A 20951-nucleotide genomic window follows, 5' to 3' on the forward strand; every position below is an offset into this window, starting at 1 on the left:
TTTTATATCTTTTTCTAAGTGGACATGGAGTTTTTTTAATTAAAATTTTGTTTTCTGATAAGAGAAATGAAACATATTCATCACCTAAAAAATTAGAAAATGCAAACAAGTCCCAAACAAAATAAAAATAAAAGCCAGAAGTTCTGTATGAATACTGCTTTATAAAAACACAAAATATAGCCTTGTATGATGACAGATGGTAGCTACACTTGTGGTGAGCATAGTATTACATATAGATTTTTTGAATGACTATGTTGTACGCTTAAAACTAATGTAATATTGTTTGTCAACTCTACTTCAATTAAAAAAAAATACATAGTAAAAAGTGAAATCTCTACCACCTCAAGAAGTAACCTCTATCAATAGTTGAAGTAGCTCCTTCCAGACTTATTTATACAAACAAACGTAAAAGATACACATAGGCACAGTTTTGTTCATGAATGTTAGATTGTGCTGCATATGTTTTTGGCAACTAGCTTTTTAAAATAGCGATATACTATGTATGTCTTTCTGAGATGGTACAAAGAGACCTATACCACCTATGTTTCAAAGGCTGCATGGTATTATCTCACTGCATGAATGCACCATTTTTTCATCTTCCCTCCTGCAGATGAATCAGTCACATGACTGATATGCGAGGCTACTATAAACATCCTCGTCTTTATATTTTTACGCATTTGTGCCAGTGTACCTATAGGACTTCTAAAATTGAGGTTGTTGAGTAAACGGGTACCTACATAGTAAATTGTGCATGCTGCCAAAACCTCTTTCATAAGTGCCTTGTCCTTTTATTTATTTATTTTTTATTTTTTTTTTAACGTTTATTTATTTTGGAGACAGAGAGAGACAGAGCATGGATGGGGGAGGGGCAGAGAGAGAGGGAGACACAGAATCGGAAGCATGCTCTAGGCTCTGAGCCATCAGCCCAGAGCCCGACGCGGGGCTCGAACTCACGGACCGTAAAATCATGACCTGAGCTGAAGTCGGACACTTAACCGACTGAGCCACCCAGGCGCCCCTGCCGCGTCCTTTTAAACGGTCATTTCACCATCCCGCTCCTCCCCACTGGTTTGTTCCTCACTCTGCTGCTGGATTACTTTCACAAAATTCAGATGTGATCGCACCTCTCCCTGTTGAGGAGGCCTCGATGGCTTCTCACTGCCAACAGGACAGAGCCCAGACACTGAGCATCCATCCAGGGACCTCTCCAGTCTGTTTGGGTCCCCTCTGGGAGGCACGCACCCAGATGGCACGTGGAGTGCAAGAGACTTATGGAGGTAACATCTGTGAAAGAGAAAGGGAAGGGGGCAGGAGGAGGCAGTCTGACTATGGTAGGGGTCTCAGTCCTGAGGAAGAAGTGGGTGGGAAGATCCTCCAACCGTGTTGCAGCGTGGAGAAGGTCTCAGCCAGCCCAGGGAATGGTTCCAATGCAGAGATGATTGCCCATGAGGTGAGTCACACTCTGGGTAGAAATAGGTCCTAGCATCCCTGCCTTAATCTGCCATTGGCTGGGAGGTTCCCAGGAGAAAATGTGACCTTGACCCGAATGGTTTGGCAGATCCTGAAGTTGCAAGCTGCCACTCTGTCCATGCCCTCCAGGAACTGCAGCCTGCCTTTTATTTCCTGCTCCCCAGACCCCCTGCTCTGGCACCACTGTCCTGACTATCTGCCACACACCACACAACCAGCTGTCCATAACCCTCCCACTCCCCACCCCAACCCTGACCTTTGTTTACCTTGTTCTTTCTGCCTGGAATGCCACTTCTCCCCAGTTACACCTCTCAAAATGTGTTTTCAAAGCCCAGCTTAAATGTTACCCCTCTGGGTCACCTTCCTTGATCACCCCATGCAGAGTCAATTGTTCCTTGCACCTGTGGTGCTATTTGTAGGTCAATACTTCCCAAGCTGGAGTATTCTTAGCCACGCTTTTCTCAAAATCTTGCCCCCTTGAACCTCAAAACCCACCACAGTGTAGGTACACAGCAAATATTGACTGAAATATTGACCTGTCCCTCAAAGCACCTCGACGCTGTGGACTCCACTGCCTGGAAGGGTTGGAAGCACACAGTCCGTGGTCAATAAATGTTGAATTGTCTGGGCTTCATATGGGCAGGGTGAGGTGGGCAGAGGGTTTTGGGGAGAGGGTGTTTACTGTCATTGGGTATCACCTAAGTGTGGCACCAAGCCAGAGTTTCAAAACTAGAGCACATCTTCCTCTGTTCATATATTCCTCCATGACTTGGAAAGACCCCAAATTTTTTAAGTCATCATTTTATTGCCTCGGTCGACAGATGGGAACTTTTGGGGGGCTTCCCTTTTTAAACCACATTTTTAGGAGTTGGGATTTTGCATTTCTTCATCGCTCATTCTCCTTATGGGTGTAAGAAGAAATTAAAGAACTCCTCTGGGAGGGGACCTGTGGGAAATGGCTGAGGATCTCTGGGGTGGGCATAGTTGGGCTAACATCAGAGCTTGGCAGGGATGAGGGTGGGTGGAGAGAACAGAGGAAGAACTGCTGGCCCAGACTCTCTACGCACTTTAGATGTCCCTTGGCCACTGTCCCTTATCTGAAGGAGGCTGTGGCTGGGGTGGCCACACCCTCCACTCTTCCCTGGGCTTCTCCTCAGGACACCCTCTACAGTTTTCTTATCAGGGCGTGGGCCATACGCCTCTGTCTTCTCTATTACTGTGTTCAGTGCAGGTATCAGCAAGGAGGGTTCTAGGCTGAGGCCTTGGCTGTTGGTGATGATTTGGCAGTGGTTGGGAATTCTTAGAGCTTTGTAGTGTAAGGAGGCCAGTTGTAAGGTCAAAGTCCTTATCTCTGGGTTCACAGGCTTATCTTCTGGGGTTGGACCCACCCTCTCTCCTAAGTGGTATCAAATTGTGCATTTGGTGGGCACATAATTCTCATCAAATTCTTTTTTTACCAGTGAAGTTTATGATCGAAACCACTGCTTTAAACCAAAGAAGAATAGCCTTTAAAAAAAAAAAAAAGGGGGGGGGCATGTTTTCCTACAAAAGTCAGATTCTAGTTGGATGATTGGCCCTGAGTAATGTAGACACCAGGGTGATTCCAGAAGGAAGCCCAGACCATCACCTTCACACTGTGATTGTCATCCAGCAGCTTTGCATCCCCCTTAGAATCATAATTCAGAATTTGTGGTTTAGGGACCATAGAGATTCTGTTGGCACAAATCTAGAGAGCTGAACCTCTGAGAGTTGGACCAAGTGGTCTGACGCTCACCTCCAAGAGGACAACCCAGAGACAGAGCAGACCCTGCAACTGTGTGGAGGGGAGAAGGGAGCCGTGTAGAGCCTGAATATGTAGGCATGTAGGCCTGGACTATCTATGAGAATAGAATATTGCTAGGCTTTTAAATGAATTCCAGCATAGTCATTCTAAACATCCCTACAAACCTGAGTTCTGGGCAGATTCTGGTCTCCAGGGTAATGGTTGTGATGTTCCCAGTAACTGTCAGGGGTGTTCGGGGCATAGCAGCCAACAATGAAGGGAAAGCAAAACAGAAAAGGGGGAAAGTGCGTGAAAAGAAACTTCTCAAAGTAGAGTAAAATATTGAACTAGGTTACAAAAGCACAGAGCTAGAACATGACAGCCTCTCTGATTTTGACAGCCCCTCTACTTTATTTTTTAAGTCCTGGCCACAGTTACAAAGAAGGAGCCGTATCTGTGGAGACTTCCCAAGGGTTACGTAAACGGTTTGGATGGTTATATATTTTTTTAAACAACAGTTTCTGAAAACACTGAAAAAAATCCCACTTATTTAACAGTCTGATGTCTGAGCCAACCCCGGGAGTCCCTGGGAGACCTTACAGAATCACTTCCTCCTGACTATAGTGGGGGCAGGGCCTTGGCTACGTCAGGAAGCTCATTGAGAGACCAGAGGAGCAAGAGCCGGATCTTCAGATTGTTCCTCATAAGGACAGCTCTGTCTTGTCACCAGCGGAGAGTGAGGACCCAGGATGCAGCAGACATAGGGCTTCTGGGGACATGGCCTTTTTAGGAGGGCACATGTGCTCCAGGCCACTCTGCCCACTTGAGATCTGGTATGATGATAGAAACAGGGTTCCTGGGCCCCTAAGTCATGGTGGGAATCCTCTCTTCTTTGTTAAGGTCTTAGGAACCTCAGTGGCCTCAAGGGTTTCTCAGATCTGAGGGGCTGGGTTTCATCTGAGAAATGCTTGTGTGTTTGGACACATCCTAGTCACTAACTCCTGTCTTCACTCCAGTAGCCTCTGAAAAGTATCTAGACTACTGGTATCTAGAAAAAAGTATCTAGAAAAACTGGTTGTATGCACCAGTGGGAGTGGCTTAAAGGAAGCAAGAAGGTCCTCGTGCTTCGTTGTCATCGTCCCCCCACTCAAATTTTAACTATACCTCAAGTTTGCCATTAGAAATATATTTTCACTTAAGCATTCTTCTTCCCAAGATGTTATTTTGGAAGTGCAGTTAGCTAAAGATGCGTAACTCATTAATGCAAATTAGCTTTATTAAACCGATGCTTTCTATTTAAAGAGGTCCTGGTCCAGTGGTTCTTAGTCTTTTTGAGGTCACACAGCCCTTCCAGAATTAAAGGAAATAGATGTACAAACATCCAGAATTTTACATACCATTTGGGGATCTCAAGGACCCCTTGATTGACCCTGCTCTGGAGTTCTGAGTTTTGTGGGAGGGTGGTACATGGGAAGAGGTGGTGGGGAGGGGTGGGGAACAGGTGCAAACAAGGAACCTGGGTGCTGCTAGAGATCACTTGTGGTTTTCCCCAAGGCTAGTAATGTGGACAAGTTAGAAAGGAATGTCTGTCACCCAGCTGTGGTCCCTGCCCTGCCCTAGAGAGAAGGTATGCTTCTGTCAGCAATGATGTTGGGGACTTGTGCACCACTTCTGTCAGCTCCCAAGGCCGTGTGCAGTATATCTCCATTGAGCTGGATGGGGAGAAAGCCGTCCCAGGGACTCTAGAGCTGGCTTTCTCCTAGAGGTCACAGAAGGTGGCTTGTGTCCATCTGTTGAGCTGGGGTTCTCTTGACAAGGTGACAGGGGCCACACTAACCTTCTACTGCCACCCCCCAGCAGAAGTGGGGGCTTGATCACTCCAGACTATATATTATAACCTTGACTCTGAGATCTGTTTTATTTTCTTTGGGGAAGTCAGTTTTACAAATCAGCTTGTGATTCCCTGGGTATTGTTCTGTTCAAACTAGGGGAAACATGGGGAAAGTTTTTGGATCCAGACTTCATTCGAAAGCATCACAGGGGATTTTGGAAGTGATGCAGCATAGCGAAACAAGCATAGTGATCATTTGTAGTCCCGTGCTTGTTATGTGAAGCTCCTTATGCTGTGGTGACTCAAGGAGGCAGAATTTCCCCTTCTTGAGCCAGCTGGACAAGTGTCAACACTTCTGTCTTTGCAAGCTCTGGCACAGAGGAGGAGGAGCAGGGCCTGGATTAAGGGAAGTCTGCAGGGACTGGGGGATTGGGTCCAGTTTAACACACATGAAATTAGGTGGTCCTTCTCTTGAGCCAGTCAGCCAGGTTCCCCCTGCCCCACAGAGCCATCTGCAACACCTGGCATGGCACCCCATCCAAACTGGACACCAGCACATGTTTGTTAAACTGATCAGAGACTCACCTCTCACTTCCATCCCGTCCCAGAACAAATCCCAGGCTTTGCACGTCACACTCAAGCAGGCATACCCTCATGATCAGAACCAGTTTTTCCTACACTCACAGTCAGACTTTCTCCATTACTTCTTTGTGTTTTCTAGTATTAGTGATTGTTGGTATTATTTCTGTGTCCACTGGATTTCTTGATATTAAAATAAAGATTTCTTAAACAGGATACACGAAGTGCTAGTCATAAATGAAGTGTATGATAAATTGACCTTTCATGAACTTTTGTTCATCAAAAATTACCAGTGAAAGAGTGAAAAGGCATGTCACAGACTGATATTTTCAGTAATGTACCTGACAGAGGACTTATATTTAGAATGTAAAAATAATTCCAGCAAGTCAATCAGAAAAAGACAAAATAGGCAAAAGTCTGGATCAGCAACATCTTAAAACTGCATATGTATATAGTCAATAAGCAAATTAAAATTTATAAGATATGCTATATACCGACCCAAAGGACTGAGACTTAAGATTGATAATACCAAATATTGGCAGACCCTCATATACTCCTGGCAGAAATATCATGTGGTAAAATGTGTAGCAGTACCTACGAAAGCTGGGATTATACCCATTTCATAAACTATCGATTTCGCTTCGCGTGTACACTCAAGAGGAGTGAATGCATGTGTCCACCAGTGTCTGTAGTTTTTTTATTCACAGAAGTCCCAAAGTGGAAACAGCGCAAATCTTCATCAGTCATGGAATGGAGAAATAAATTTTGTCATATCCATACAATGAAACACATCAGAGCAATTTAAAAAAAGAACAATGATGAAACAGAACAACATAGATGAATCTCACAGGCATGTTGAACGAAATCAGCCAGACATCAGAAAAGGGTGTATTATATGATTTGGTCCTCCTGAAGGATAGGACCACACTTTTCATCTCTGAAACCCCAGTGCCTGGCACAGTTCCTATCACATATAGCCGGCTCTCATGTGATGTTTGTTGACAGGGTGAGTGAAGTAAGGCCCTTACTCCTAAAGGTGCCTTCAGAGTAACGTTTGTGTATGCATGAGAGTGGAATCCATCTGGGAGGCAGTTAACAAATGTTCACAATTTGCTGTAAAATGAGGCAGAAAACACCTGCTGTAAAGAGGAGCAAAACTGAAGCCCTTTCACGAGAATGAGGAGGGGAATGGCAGAGGAGCTGTGTGTTTTGGGAAGAGACACTCACAGGTGCTGGGGGACTAGGAGGGCTTCCTGAAAGGGATAGTATTGTGCTGAACTTTAAAGGTGGGTTGAGATGACAAGAGGCAGAAGAGGCCTGGGAAGGGCAGCCCAGGCTCAGGGAGTCCCATAACCAGGTAGTTCTTGAGCCTCAGTGCGAGTCAGAATTGCCTGGAGGCCTTGTGAAATCCCAGGTGGCTAGACCCCACCCCAAAGACTCTGATTGAGCAGGTCTGGGGCAGGGCCTGAGACTTTGCATTTCTAACAAGTGCCAGGTGATGTGGATGCTGCTGGTCTAGAAGCCACACTTTGAGAAGCACTGACTTAAGCAAAGCCAGCTGGTCAAGCCAGTTGCATCACACCTGAGCCACAGTATTAAGTAAGCCAATGGAAAGATGGCAGCGGGGTGTGAACAGGTATAGTGGGCCGTGACCTGGAGGCTGAGGAATTTAGATGTAACTCTGTACGCTTAATTTAAGGCCAGTCACATGGATGGACATGTGTAATGACCGGTTTCTGGGATGTCCCTGTTTCAGGGTGTGGGTACCCTCAGCGTGAAGCTTAAAGCTATACAGATTTGTGTGTGATAGATTCATACCGCATTTGGCCTTGTAGAGGCCATCTACAAGCTCTGAGCAGAGCACATCTACAGAAGGAGATTCTGTTTACACTGATGGGCAAACAAGGATTGAAAAAAGGCATCATTTTATTTCCAATTTTTTAATTGTATTTTTTAAATTTAATTCCAGTATGTTTAACATACGGTATTATATTAGTTTCAGGTGTACAATATAGTGATTCAACACTTTTGTGTATCACTCCGCGAGTCCTCATCACAGTGAGTTCCCTCCTTAATCCCCATCACCCATTTCACCCATCCCCCCACCCACCTCCCCTCTGTTAACCACTATTTTGTTCTTTAGAGTTAAGAGTCTGTTTCTTGGTTTGTCTCTCTTGCTCTTTTTTTGTTCCCTTTGCTTGTCTGTATTGTTTCTTAAATTCCACATATGAGTGAAATCATGTTTTTTGTCTTTCTCTGACTGACTTATTTTGCTTAGCACGATACTGTTTGGCTCCATCCATGACATCACAAATGGCAGATTTCATTCTTTTGTATGGCTGGATAATATACATATATATACATATGTATACATATATATATATACACACACACATATATATGTATACATATGTATATACATATATGCATATATATACATATATACATATATGCATAAATACATACATATACATATATGTACATACATATACATATATATATGCACCATATCTTTACCCATTCATCTATTGGTGGACACTTGGGCTGCTTCCATAATTTGGCTATTGTAAATAATGCTCCTGTAAACATAGGGGTGCATGTGTCCCTTTGAATTAGTGTTTTTGTGTTTTGGGGGTACATACTCAGTAGTGTGATTACTGGATAGTAGGGTAGTTCTATCTCTAACTTTTTGAGGAACCACAGTGGCTGAGGATTCCCCTTTTCCACATCCGCACCAACACTTGTTTCTTGTGTTTTTTATTTTAGCCATTCTGACAGGTGTGGGGTGAAATCTCATTCTAAGTTTCATTTGCATTTCCCTGATGATAGGGGATGTTGAGCGTCTTTTCATGTGTCTCTTGGCTATGTGGATGCAAAAAGACATCATTTCAAACATGCAACAGCAAGAGTATAGCAATCTGGTACATGCACGCTATGGTAATGGCAGGTGGAAAAAGAATCTGCTGATCTGACCATTCAGGCAAAAGCATCAGTTTTACTCTCAATAAAGAGATACTTGCTCTAGATTTTTCTTTCTTGTGGCCCACAGCCCTCCCAAATTCCCTAGGACAAAGATGTCACACCACATACCCAGTCCATTTCTATTGCCAGAGAGATACCTAGATCCTGGAGGTTTCCCCCAAAAGGTCTCTCTGTGGCTGAAGAAGGGAGAGATAGTCACTTGGGTGCAGTTTGGGGAGGGAGGTCAACTCTTAATGCCTCAGGTGAAGAGTCCCTGACCCTCCCCAGGGTTGTCCCTGTCAGGACACCAGACCAGTCGGACAGGCCCTTTCCTGGATGACCCTGGCATGAAAAGCAGATGCCATCTGTCATCTTGGGTACTGGCTTCCAGTTATACCTCCAATAAACTACATTAAGTGACTACCAGCTCTCTGCAAAGCAATCTACTGGGTGTGGTAGAGACACAGATGAATCAGCCACAGACCTGCCCTCGAGAAACACACAGTTTAATACGGGGAGGGAGACAGAGAGAGAGAGTGGCCATTCCCAGTATTAAAAACCCTTCTTCCTGGTTTCTTGTTTCCTCCCCTTCACATCCCTGGCCTAGGTCTAGCCACTTCCTCTCCCTCACTTGCCAGCATTGGAGGCTGGGGCCTGTCACCATTCACCAGGATCCTGGGGTCACAGAGATGAGTAAATCAAGATTTGGTCCGGTGGGGAGCCTTTCCCGCCCCACAGCTGGGGATAGGGTAGCTCTGAGCAGGTGCCCTGCAGCCACTCCCCCTGCTGTGGGGGAGGCCTCTGGCCTGCTGTGGGGGAGACACTCCCACTGGCCTCAAGCTCTGGGCTGAGGAAACCAAAATCCCCTTCCTGGCTGGGCTCCACATTGATAAAGGGAACCTGGGAACCCCTGCATTTTCATCAGCTTGTCCCAGACCAGTCAAATCACAGGTCTTTGGGGGTTGCAGCTGCAGCTCACATGATTATCCACAGGAAGATGAGATGGGGCTCAGACGAATGTCAGTGCCCTGCTGATTTCCCAAGTACCTCCTTTTTCTTGGAGTCCTGCCTGCCTTTTCCCTCAGGGACATGGAAACTGGTTTGCTTCTTCCTCACTACCCCCATCCCCAACTCCCATTTACAAGAGAATCACATAGAAGAGAGCAGGGACCTAGAAATCAGAACCAGATTTAGATCTTACTCTGCAAAGCACCTAATCTTTCTGAACCTCAGTTTCCTTAAATGTAGAATGGTGGGGGCGCCTGGGTAGCTCAGTCGGTTGGGCGTCTGACTTCGGCTCAGGTCAAGATCTCACACTCTGCGAGTTTGAGCCTTGCATCGAGCTCTATGCTGACAGCTCAGAGCCTGGAGCATGCTTCCAATTGTGTGTCTCCCTCTCTCTCTGCCCCTCCCCTGCTCATGCCCTGTCTCTCTCTGTCTCAAAAATAAATAAAAACATTAAAAAAATTTTTATTTTAAATGTAGAATGGTGATAACAACCTTGCTTACTTCATAGTATTATTCAGAGGCGCAGAGGATACGGAAGCAAAATTCTTGTCCTTTTAGCTGCCCTGAACCCTAACAAGGGAGTTGGACAAGCAGACACACACAGTGCAATATGTACCAGACCAGAGGCTTGTCTGGGCGGCAAATAGTGAGCAGAGTGGAGGCAAGCTAATTTTATCTAGTAAGGGGAAACGGCAGGGCTTCCTGTCCATGCCATGGGATGTGGGGTATGGAAGCAAGTTTCCAGAGCTTTGGACTGGTGTTTGTTGAATACCAGACACTATATTATTTTACCCATGTTTTATTTAGTCCTCACAACAACCCTATGAGATAGGTTTTATAGATAAGCAAACCGAGGCTTAGAAAGGATCATGCATTGGGGCCCCTGGGTGGCTTAGTCAGTTGAGCATCCGACCTTTGATTTTGGCTCAGGTCATGATCCCAGGGTTGTGGGATGGAGCTCTGCATCAGCCTCTGTGCTGAGCATGGAGCCTGCTTAAGATTCTCTCTCTGTCTTGCTCTGCCCTCTCCTCGGCTCACTCTTTTTCTCAAATTAAACAACAAAAAAGAATCATGCATTGCCTTGGCATAGTATTTATTGAACATCTACTAGTTGTGTTGCAGATATAACAGTACACAAAACAGACTCAAGTCCCCCACTTATGGAACTTGCATTCCATAGGTAAAGTCATTTACCCAAAATGAGACTGGAATGTGCCAGAGCTGGCATTCAAACCCAGGTCTGGTGGCCTCCTGGGCTTGTTCTTTTCCCACCTTACCCCGCAACTCACTGCTCCTCAGGACACTCCTCTCATACGGGGCATAGACTGCCCCTGACAGCCCTTCTGAGGAATTCAAGGGTTCAGGAGCAAGGCTGGGTCAGAGATAGGAGAGGAGCTGCCATTTCTGTAGAACCTTCTGTGTTCCAAGCCTTCCCTGGCAGCCCCCCCCCCCCCCAAAGAAAGGCTGAATGCCTGATCTCTTGGATATTTTCCCCAGGGAGGAATGGAAAGGGGAGCTTCCCCAAGGGGATTTCAAGGGAAGGCGGGAGTGCTCTTTATGCTTGCATCAGAAGGAGACACCCTCTTCTTGGCTCAGGTGGGGAATCCCTCTGTTTTTCACTGGGTTTAAGAGAGGCCTATTGTTTTCCTATTGTTTAGGCCCTCAAGGGAGGAAAACTCAGGACCAGGGTATATCTGAGGATTGCATCAGCTTTTGGCATCTGAGTGAGCTCTGGCTCCTTGGTACTTGGTTCAGCTCTGCCCTTCGACTGTCCTCAGCTTCAGGCTGCTTCCTGATGCCATGAGACCCATGACACTCCCACTGGCCAGTGATGGTTTCTTTTAACCCAAGAAAATAATCAGTGATTTGCAAACCTAGTCCACTAAGGGAGGGAAAAAAAGATGCAAGATTGTTTACTATAGCATTTACTCCTAGTAGCAGTCACTTGGAAATGATCTAAATGGCCGGTGTTTGGGGTTTAAATAAAGTATGGCAAAAGTATGCATTCAATGGAATGCTGTATAGCCTTTAAAAATCATCATGTAGGGTCTCCTGGATGGCTCAGTCAGTTGAGCGTCTGACTTCGGCTAAAATCATGATCTAGCAGTTCCCAAGCTTGAGCCCCCGAGTCCACCTGGAGCCTGCCTCGGATTCTGTGTCTCCCTCTCTCTCTGCCCCTCCCCTGCTCACGCTCTGTCTCTCTGTCTCTCTCTCAAAAATAAATAAACATTAAAAAATTTGCAAAAATCATCATGTAGAAGATTAAATGACATCAGAAGAGTGCTTATAATAGGTTTAGTCAAAATTCATAACTGAAACAGTGTACACAGAACAGAATGGACAACCTGATCTCATTTTTAAACACTATATGTATGTATGCATAGAAAACTGTCTATAAGGATGCATACCAAGTGTGAAGAGTAGTTATCTCTGGGTGGTAGGATTGTAAGTGATTTTTTTTTCCTCTTTTCAATATTTTCCAATTCCTTCAGTGAAAATGCATGTCTTTTGTAATCATGGAGCGAAAATCCCACAGTATATATTAGAGAAGAGAAAGAGAATGTCTCCTTTTGGCCCTGTGCTTAGATGACCACAGGCCCCAGCCAGCTCTGGGAGATCTGAAAGCCCAAGAAGAGTGGGTTAGGGGCCAGCTTGAGAATTAGCTAGGTGCCATCTCCCAGAGAGGCTGCCTGACCACACAGTCTGGCTGAAGGAGGCCCCTCCCATGCTTTCTCCCCCTCTCACACCCATTTTATTGTCTTCATTGCATTTGTCCACATCTGAAATGACCTGCCTGTGCATCTGTCTCTTGGGTGATTATCTCCACCACCACAAAGCAAGCTCCATGAAACCAGGGACGCTGCCTATCCTGTTCCCTTTGACTTCCCATCAGCACCAGGGGCCCAAGTGAGATCTTGGTTTGTAAGTGGCAGAGGGCATACTCAGCAGCCCCAAGCTGTGGGCATTGATCTTAAAACCACAGGTGACAGTGAGAAAATGGGAACTACTTCATGTAAGTTTGGAAAAAGGAAGATAGGTGGCTCACGGGGCCAGAACTGGAGGAAGCTCAGTGACCTGGAGAACCTGGTTCAGCTTGGTGACCATGGCTGCCACTGACACGTGTTGGGGGAGTGTGGCTTTGTGCGTTATATTTTATAAACTAGTGGAGTGAAGGTAGAAGCAATTTATCTGATCATCACTTACCCCTTTGCTTTCCAGTCTCCTGCTGCTGCCAGCTCACTCTGTCCTTCAGGCTGATGACTTCAGCTCTTCTCTTTTGAGCCTGTTGCAGTCAGGTTCCCATCCCAAAACCATTCCACTGAATCTGCCCTTGACCAAGATCAACTGTGACCCTATGATGCTAAATCCAAGGATTAATTCTGTGACTTGACCTATCACAATGGATTGCTCCATCCTCCTTGAAACCCTTTCTCCTGGTTTCTCTCCTACTGTACTTGCTACTCCTTCTCAGTCTTTTTTGCTGAATAATTGAATGGGACTCATTCCTTAGACTGACCGTTTCCCTACTGACAGTCACCCCCTTGGTGATCTCATCCTGGGTCATTGCTTTAAAGAGCTATGTGATGAGTATTTGCAAGTCTTCATTTTGGGCCTGGATATCTCCCCTGAATTCATATATCCAACCTGCCCACAGGGCTCTCCAACTGTCTAAAAGGCATCTCCTACTTAACATGTCCAAAACCAAGTTCCTTATCTTCCCCCAAACGTGCTCCATCAGTAGGCTTCTGCAAGGCAGATCATGGCAATTCTGGACTCCCATTTGCTCAGGCCAAAAATCTCAGAGCCCTATCTGAATTCTTTATTTCCAATCTACTTCTAATCCATGAGCAATTCCTGTTGGCTCTACTCAATAGAATCTGATCATATCTGAATACCTCCACGCTGCCTCTCTAGTCCAAGTTATCGGTGTCTCTTGCCAAAATTTCTGCAATAACCTCCTAACTGGTTGGTTCTACCTGTGCTGCCCAGTTTATTCTCAACACAGCATCCAGAGTGGCATTGTTAAAATGTGAGTCACATCATTGCAATTCTCTGTGTAAACTCTCCAGTGTCTCCCATCTGAGTCAAAGCTCAAGGTCATTCAAGGGCCTTCTTTTAGTGCCCTACATGTTCAGAGCTTTGCTGCCTCTCTCATTATCTTTCTTACTTCCCCTTCACTCACTCTCCTCTGGCCACCTCAACCTTTCCCACTGATCTGTACCATGTCAGGCAGGCTCTCACATCTGGACTTTTGTACCTGCTGTTCCCTCCACTTGGAAATCTTCTTTCCTATTAAATGTCAGGGTCCTTGCCCTCATTTCTTTCAGGTCTTTGGTCATAATTCACCTTCCCTGGCCATACTGTTTAGAATTTGGTACACTTTCCCACCTGCTCCATAGCTCCCTTCCCCTTCTCTGCTCTATTCTTCCTCCAGAGCACTTTCCTCTCCTGACTAGTATATATTATATATATATATATTTTTTCTTTCTTTGGTTGTTGATCTCCCCTAGTAGACTGCAAGCTCTCTGAGGGCAGGGTTTTTATCTGTTTTGTCTCCTGCTGTGTCTCCAGGGCCTGAAAACAGTGCCCGGCATATAGTTGGTGTCGAATAAATATCCGATGAATGGATATATGACTAAAAATACATGAAAGGATGACTTACTGTTTATAAAAGGCCTTTGAGACAAGGTAGAAAGATCACTGAGTTTCCTGCTGGCATAGGAGCATTAATAGACTCAGTGTGAAAGAAATGCCCCAAGTGGAGAATGCCCCTCTGTGGAAATCATGATGCCCGTGTTTGACCTGGGCCAGCGTGCAGCCAGCTCACACCTCAGTGGCTTCCGAAGAACTCACCACAGATGAGCACACCCCACTTCATTTCCACCCAGGCCTCTTTTACCCCAAGGCCTGCCCTCAGCGCACTGCCTCAATCATTTACTTTCCTTTTTTTTCCAGGTGCCAGGGTTTGCAGCCTATTGGAGGAAAACAACATCAAGGTAAGAGAACAATAAGACTGTGTCTCTTTTGGGACTTCCCAACTTAAAGGGCCTTGGAAGATATTCAAGGAAGACTAGAGTATTGAAAGTGTTGGCAGCTGGGTAACACAGGGGACTCGTGTTGACTTCCTGGGTAGAGTGTGGGCACTGGGGACAGTGAGTCCAGCTCAGTGTTGAGCTGTGAACCATCAGGGGTGGCTGCAAGGTCTTTAGACCCAAGAAGACCTCCCCCAAACCAGTCATTTGTGCCCACAGCCTGGCTCTCCTGCTCTGCTTTCCTTACCTCCCTCCAGGCCTCTGTCCTTCATCCCTCGCTCTTCTGCCAAACCTACTAAAGTCGGGGTGTCCTGGGTTTTTGTTTTTGTTTTTGTTTTTTTCAGCAAGGATGGTTTAGGTCTAGATCCAGAGAAATATAGGATGCTTCCTGCGTAGGAGTTATCTGATTCTGTGTTAAATGTGGTCTAAATTTCAAAGAGTGAAAACACTCAGTAAATATTGGATGGTAGGGAAATGTGTACCAATGTGTGTGTACTGCTGACTTGATTCAAAAAAGGGCTTTTTAAAACCAGTGTTAAAAATGTGTCCAGGCTTTGACCAGGCAATTCTACTTTTGGGAATTTATCCTAGGAAAATATCACAGTTGTGCAAAGGTATATGTGCAAAGGTTATATATTTATAACCACATTGTTTTATAATAGGAAAAAAAAAGAGAAAGAAACATTGGAAAGCCCAAGAAAAAGGAATTGGTCCTTTAAAACCTGGCACATCCACACAAGGGCACATCATGCAGCAGAATGACCTAGGTGTATACTTACTGGCAAGAAAGACATTTGCATATATTGCTAAGTAAAGGGGAAAAAAAGGAAAAAGAAAAAATGAATAAAGCTTACAAAACATGCAAGGCAAGTGGCTTGGGACTCAGGCTGGAGGGTTGAAATCCAGATCAGTCTCTTAACCCGTGTGGGAACTCAGGCAAGTGATGATCTCCCTGAGCCTCTACTACCTGCCAGTAAAATGGGCATAATAACATGGTTGCAAGAACTGGGTGGGATTAACACATCTAAAGGCCTCAGCACAGGGTCTGGCCTGGGTTGAGGGCTCAGCAGCTGGGTACCCAGATGAGATGTGAACCAGTAATATTTCTGCCAGTGTATAAGCCTGGAAACATTCTGGAAATTCATAGACAAGTAATGGTTTTATTTGGCTGGTAGAATTGTGGGTGATTTTTAATATTTTCTTATTTTTCTACAAGGAATACTTGTTACTTATTTAACAATGAGGTAATTTTTAAAAGAAGTAACAATGGGAAAGATTAAAAGAAAAAAAAAAAAAACCCTGCCTTGCTTTGGGCAGCAGGCAAGCCAGCTGAGCAGCCCCTGGGGCAAAGCCCTGAAGAAATGAAGGAGAGGCAGGAAGGAGAGGGAAGGGGGAGGGAGGTGGGTGAAGGAAAGAACAAAAAGGACTCTTAGACCTGACGGCTGGTGCCCAAGGAGATGTACCTCAGAGTTAAGATTCAAACCCTACAGGCATGTTCCCCACTTTGACAGCTCCTGGGGAGGTCCTGGTAGGAGATACGGTGACTCAAGTCCCATCTGCCCCATGAGATGATGAGGAGTGTGTGCAGCCACCTCTGGCAGCTGAGCACATGACAGGAGGGGCCCTGGGCCTTCAGAAACCCAGCATATTGTCCACATCCAGAGTAGGAGAGACAGGAAATCCTAGTGAATTCCTAAATTCCTGAAAGGATGACTAGCTCCCCTTTCCTTTGGCAGCCTGGCAGGATCCATGCTCAAGAGCAGGATTTCCCAAGCAAATACAGCCTGCTGGGAAAGGGAGCCAGTGACTGGTGACCCCCAAAGATTTACTTGCAAGCTCCTATCCCCACCCCCACCCACATCAATGAGGTGCCAATTTATTCAGCATTTCTTGGGGCAGGGATCATCCACCTAAGTGAATTCTCCAAGTAATCAAACTCAGTCCCATCACGTTGCAATGTTTAATTAATTTGTTTTATCAAAATCATGCATGCATATGGTTTATATATCAACAGTACAGGAAGCTTGTAATAAGGATTGCCTCCTTACCTTTCTTGGTGCTTCTCTCTCTCTAGAGAAGCCTCTTTCTACTCTTCATTAGTTCCTATTTCTGGTCATACTGTTATTTCTTGATTTGCCAATTTTAGACATCTGTTGACTTCTTGTGGGAGACAAAAACTAAGCTTTCCTACAAAGCTGCTTCCAGTTCTCCTCCCTCCATCTCCCAGTAAGAAGATAACATGATTTTTGGTTGACTCAGTAGTGACTGCAGACACATTATTCGCTGCTGAACTAAGTGGTGTGTTACGTGTCCTTGAGGTCTCGGGGGAAAATATCTTATATCTTTGATAGTTTTCTCCCCTTTATTTTACCTGTTGGTAAACTGCTAACTGCTGTTACCAGTTGGTAAACTGGTAAACTGGTAAATTGGTAACTGGATTACTCTTCTGATATTCTTATATTTTTTATTTCCCTTCCCTTTGCCTTTTGGGTCTACTTTCTTGGGAAACTTTACTTGACTTTATCCTCCAACCATTCTGCTGATTTTGTCTTAATTGTCGCCTTCATATTTTTAATATACAAATATTCATGTTTTCTGTGCCTTTTTTCATAATATCACATTCTTGTTCTATAGATATGCTGTTGCCCTCTTATCTCTCTGAAGGAGTTATTTCTTTTTCTTTTGTTTATTTGTTTTGTTTTAATATTCTTCTTTTCTCTTTGTTGCCTTTATATCCACCTAGCTACTTTTTGTTTGTTTGTTTTCTCTCTTTCATGTTGGAGGCTTTCCTCAAATGTCACATGTCGTGGCTGCCCGTTAATATTTATGAATGATGCAATAAAAAGTATGAATCAAACTGTGTGTTTGGGAACAACCTATCAGCTGGGGCTTTGCTATAGGTAGCAAGCCAGCCTTTTCGTTAACAAGCCTCAAAATGCCACACTCTTCTCTGAAGCTAGGTTTCTCGACCTTGGTGCTGTTGATATTTTAGGACAAACAATTCCTTATTGTCAGGGGCTCTTGGGCACTGTCGAGTGTTTAACAGTATCCCTGAACTCTACGTCCAGATGCCAGTAGCAGCCTCCCTTCATGGAGTTGTGATAACCAAAAATGTCTATCAACATTGCCAGATGTCACCTGGGGCCCAGATCGCCCCTTTGAGAACCACTACTTGAGCCATTCTGCTTTTCAAGAGAAGCACTCTGACTCCTTGTTCCCGTTACTTATTACTGCATAACAAATCACCCCAGAACTTAGTAGCATCAACAACAGCCGTTTTGTTATTCTGCAAGTCAGAAATTCAGAAAAGGCACAGCTCTTCTCTGCTGCACCACGTCTGGGGCCCTGGTTAGGATGACTGAAATGACTGGAGGCTTGCGTAGCTGGGATTTAGAACAGCTGGGGCTGAAAGATCCACTTTCAAGATGGTTCTCCACTTGGCAGGGATAGCGGGAAGCCTGGACTCAGCTGGGACTGGTGACTGGGGAGACTGCACATGGCCTCTCTAGCATCCAGCCTGGGAGTTGGGCCTCTTATGTGGTAGCTCAGGGCTCCAGTGTGAATGCTCCAGCCAGCAACATGGGCGCTGCATGGCTTTCTGCGGCCTGGCCTTGGAAGTCACATGGCATCACTTCCACTGTAGTCACAAGACTACATAGATTCAGGGAAGAAGACTGACGCCCACTTCTCAGAGGAAGATGTGTCAGAAAAATTTGCAGCCATGTTTGAAATTCGCCACACTCCAGAATGGGGTGATATATGCCTGGGGCACGGTGCAGTGTGAAGAGTAGGGACATTGACTCTCACCCTTCATTCTCCAGACTTTGCCCTCATCCCCCATTTGCAGCCTTGTGTTCATCTGCCATCTCTTCTGCCTGAGCCTCTCCTGTTCAGGGTCTTCAGTCACCTGCTATGTGGGATGGAGTGTGAGGTGGGATCTAGGAGGATATCCCTGGCTCCTTACCCCACTGCTTCCTATACCTGACCACCACCATCATAATACTTAATTTCCCTCAAGTCTGAGTTGCTCCTGGGTTCTGAGGGTGAAGGGGCTTGCCTCCTGGCAACATCCCCTTCTGCAGTCCCTAGGAGACCAGCTTCCTCCACCTGCTTTCTGCCTTTCTGGAGTGTGCTAAAATCTTATCCATTGATGTCTCTTTTACCATTCTCTTTGCACTTGAAGGGTTATACCTTTCTTTTTTTTTTTTTTTAATTTATATCTAATTTATTTTTTAAGTTCTTATTTAAATCCCAGTTAACATACAGTGTAAAATTATTTTCAGGTGTACAATATAGCGATTCAACACTGCCATACCTCACCTGGTGCTCATCATGACAAGTGCACTCCTAATGCCCATTGCCTATTTCACCCATTCCCCCCACTATACCATTTTATTTCTTGACTGGCATTTTAGCAGCACTTCAGGAGAGAAAGAAGATTAGGACATGTGACTGACCTGACGTGTTAACTGTAAGCCCTGTTGTACTTCTTTTGGAATGAGATACATCTCTACCTTGTGTTATCATCTTCCCTGCCCTGAAAGCTCTGTTCAGTAGTGCAGTGACCACATTCAACCCTTTGCTGGTAATTCAGAGTCATGTTTATAAACATACATGTGTACCTTGGAATTATTAGGCTATGTAGAGCAATTTGTCCCTCCATGATAGGGACCAGGATCACTGCCTTTAAATCCCTTGAACCCTTTTTGTGGTCATCTCTGTCTCGGGCTGTCTCTTGTCCCATTTATTTATGGTGAGAATGCCACATTACAGCACATTAAGTTCTAATCAACTGTTTTTCAGTGGCTAAACCTGATGACAGTGCACGGGATCCCTGGCCCCACCCATTTTCTACCCTTCCCCACACCTTGCAGGATTTGACCTTTGTGGAATTTATCAACCAGTGCTTCCAGTTGGGTTTGGCCAATAGAAAGTCCCTGCAGGACCCTGGAGGATAATGTTAGGTGCTTTAGGATACTTTATCCCATTCACCTTACTTGCTAGGCCTCAGTCTGCAGGGTTTGTGTGCTTCACCCTTCAGGCACAACCCCTGTGGCAGCCCTCCCCTCCAGGCTTATCTAGGTTCCTGTAACCACTCCCTTGCCCTCCTCCCTTCAGGTAGGAGGTAACAGCTCCCCCACTGGTGTTGGCTCCAGGGTGCTTCTCTTTCCCTTGTCCTTTGCCTCAGTTCTGCTCACCTTGTCCTTCTTTAAGGTCCCCTCTGTTACCTGTGCAGTGTGTATCTGTTTCCCACTGGGACTCTGACCATACAGAAACTTTTTCTGATTTGCTTCTAAAATAAGAATAGTCCCTGAATGAGCCCTGCAAGATCCTCTTAGGTGTTCTTCGTATGAGCTTTGTGACCTCTCTGGACTACTCAGGAATTTTAAAAATACACTTTCTAGGTTTTTGACTGTAATGCATGGTAGAGGGTACTGTGTTAGTGACTTCTCCATATGGGGAAATATTACTTACTGGAGTATTTTGAGAAGGAAGATAAGTATGTAAATAAAAGGAAACCAGGAGAGAGATTTTTATGACTTTTAGAAATTAGGGGCGCCTGGGTGGCGCAGTCGGTTGAGCGTCCGACTTCAGCCAGGTCACGATCTCGCGGTCCGTGAGTTCGAGCCCCGCGTCAGGCTCTGGGCTGATGGCTCGGAGCCTGGAGCCTGTTTCCGATTCTGTGTCTCCCTCTCTCTGTGCCCCTACCCCGTTCATGTTCTGTCTCTCTCTGTCCCAAAAATAAAATGAAAACGTTAAAAAAAAAAAAAAAAAAAAAAGAAATTATATGGCTGACTGGAAAATATCAACAGTTTCAGAAAATGAAGAAATACCTTCCTGAATAACAGATTCTTGCTGGATCTTTAAGGTCAAGTGTATATTCAGGGGACATCCGGGCCATGTCTGGATGGGATTCCCTTAGATCTGACATTAAGAGTGCCTTAGGTCACTAAGCCCACTAAGCCCGTGTGCTTCCAGGTCAGTAGCCTCTTTGATGCTTTTACTATGAGGGTATTATGTGCTTGTTTATCCCCTGGGATGAGTATAGTGAAGCCCAAAGAGGCCCACGGCCTAGGCCCCAGTCATACCACATGCCCAGGAGGAGTGCCCCAGAGCCCAGCCACCCTTCAGCTACCCCTGAGATCAGCCTACACGGCTCTGCTGCTGGAGTGCTCTCTGGATTCTCTTGCCTCCTCCCTCCCCTGGCCTAGTCAAACCTTAGTTTTGTTTAATTTCTGCAGACCATTGAAGCATAGGTACCTCTAGGGAAAAATTAGAATCAAGAACTCTTCCTGGCCACCCATTT

The sequence above is a fragment of the Prionailurus viverrinus genome, chromosome A1 (genome assembly GCF_022837055.1).
Source record: "Prionailurus viverrinus isolate Anna chromosome A1, UM_Priviv_1.0, whole genome shotgun sequence".
Lineage (NCBI taxonomy): Eukaryota > Metazoa > Chordata > Mammalia > Carnivora > Felidae > Prionailurus > Prionailurus viverrinus.